The 2,108-nt window shown below is 47.5% G+C and overlaps 2 non-coding genes across 2 annotated transcripts; one reads left to right on the top strand and one right to left on the bottom strand.

The window, feature by feature from the left end:
- Positions 1–83, bottom strand: trnal-cag (transfer RNA leucine (anticodon CAG)). The gene has a single exon. It is a non-coding gene; the product is annotated as a tRNA-Leu (tRNA).
- An 804-nt stretch (positions 84–887) lies between these two features.
- trnar-acg (transfer RNA arginine (anticodon ACG)) lies at positions 888–960 on the top strand. Its single transcript has one exon. It is a non-coding gene; the product is annotated as a tRNA-Arg (tRNA).
- Positions 961–2,108: the final 1,148 nt, after the last annotated feature.

Here is a 2,108-nt window from a genome sequence, read left to right as displayed (position 1 = left end):
TGTCAGAAGTGGGATTCGAACCCACGCCTCCAGGGGAGACTGCGACCTGAACACAGTGCCTTAGACCACTCGGCCATCCTGACCTGAATGCACATTATGAAAGACAATTTTCCTCAACACCCCCACATCGCCACAGATTTGTACGAACTGCTGAATCTTTTTACATTATTATGTATTTTAGAGGGTTAAAGACATAAGTTTGTATAAAGCACTAGCAGTCAGAAGTTCAAACCCACGCCTCAATGAGAGACTGTGACCTGAACGCAGCTCGTTAGACCGCATCCTGACTAGCTTGGGTACCATCGACACCACCCTCGCCCCACACGGACTAATATTTGTACGAGCTTTTCACATTATTATGTACAGTAAATGTACTGACTGTAACCCATTTGCTGCACTGTACACTTTGTCACTAGGCTGTAAACCATATATCAATAGAAAGGGAGCCCCATATGAGCACTCCAACTGACCAAATAATGTTTTTTGGATGGACCATTGTTAGCACTGTAACGGCACTTGCATGTTAGGGTGTGTTTTCTCTGGTATGAGTGTATTAGGTACAGCCTTCTTGTTGGGTTTTTAACTGACTGGATTATTTATTAAGATTATTTATTATTTTTTAAGAACTCAAACCCTGTTGTGCTCGTTGTTTGCCTATTAGTTCCTCGTTGCCTTGTTGCTGTAGCTCAAGCAGCTTGTTCTGTTGAAACTGTGACTGTAGTCTATCAGGGAGCAGTGGCTGAGCATTGGGAAGCCATGCTTCGCACAACTCTGCGTTGTGGCTGTAGCAACCCCGGTTCGAATCCAAGTCACGGCCCTGTCTTTTTGTATGCCGTGCTTCAAAGGTTTCTATTCTCTCCTCGGGCAAGAGAACCATAGTCAAACAGGGGCCAGTGGCGCAATGGATAATGCGTCTGACTACGGATCAGAAGATTCTAGGTTCGACTCCTGGCTGGCTCGGTTTCCTTATGCCTTTTTTTGTCTCTCTAACTCCTTGTGTATGGAGCACCAACAATGCATCCAACAATGGAGGTCTTGTCAAAGTGAAAAAGACTTGTCAGAGCGGAAAGAAGTGGCTGATGCTGTTGGAACTATGACTGCAATCTATCAGGGAGCAACCGACATGAACCACCAGTGGCAGACTGCTGGGAAGCCGTGATCGTATAGTGGTTAGTACTCTGCGTTGTGGCTGCAGCAATCCAGGTTCGAATCCGGGTCACGGCACTGTCTTTTCATATGCCGTGCTACGAAGGTTTCTATTCTCACCTTGTTCTAACTCCTTGTGTATGGTTCTCTGTACCCCAGATCCAACAATGCAGGTCTTGTCAAGGTGACAAAGACTTGGTAGAGCGGAAAGAAGTGGCTGATGCTGGCACCAGCCGATACTGAGCTTTGCAGTTTCCCATATGGTCTAGTGGTCAGGTTTCCTGGTTTTCACCCAGGTGGCCCGGGTTTGACTCCCAGTATGGGAATTGCCTTCTATGATTGGACTTGAGCAAAACTTTGCCCATTACTTCCTCTGCGCCTTGTTGCTGTAGCTCAAGCAGCTTTTTCTGTTGGAACTATGACTGCAGTCTATCAGGGGGCAGCCGACATGAGCCACCAGTGGCAGACTGCTGGGAAGCCGTGGTCGTATAGTGGTTAGTACTCTGCGTTGTGGCCGCAGCAACCCAGGTTCGAATCTGTGTCACGGCCCTGTCTTTTCGTATGCCATGCTTCGAAGGTTTCTATTCTCTCTCTTTTTTTGTCTCTCTAACTCCTTGTGTATGGCTCTCTGTACCCCAGATCCAACAATGCAGGTCTTGTCAAGGTGACAAAGACTTGGCAGAGCAGAATGAAGTGGCTGATTCTGGCGTCAGCCGGTGCTGAGCCTTGCAGTTTCCCATATGGTCTAGCGGTCAGGATTCCTGATTTTTACCCAGGTTTTCGACTTCCAGTATGGGAATTGGCCTTTATGATTGGACTCGAGCAAAACTCTGTGTATTAGTTCCTCGGCGCCTTGTTGCTGTAGCTCAAGCAGCTTACAGTTCAAATCTTAGGCCATGTGGGGGTGTTGAGGAAAATTGGCATTGGTAACGTGCAAGCAAGTCAGGATGGCCAAGCAGTCG

This window comes from Trichomycterus rosablanca, chromosome 10 (genome assembly GCF_030014385.1).
Source record: "Trichomycterus rosablanca isolate fTriRos1 chromosome 10, fTriRos1.hap1, whole genome shotgun sequence".
In the NCBI taxonomy this organism is placed as follows: domain Eukaryota; kingdom Metazoa; phylum Chordata; class Actinopteri; order Siluriformes; family Trichomycteridae; genus Trichomycterus; species Trichomycterus rosablanca.
Note: the sequence above shows the minus strand (reverse complement) of the source record. Positions and strands in the feature narration are given on the sequence as shown.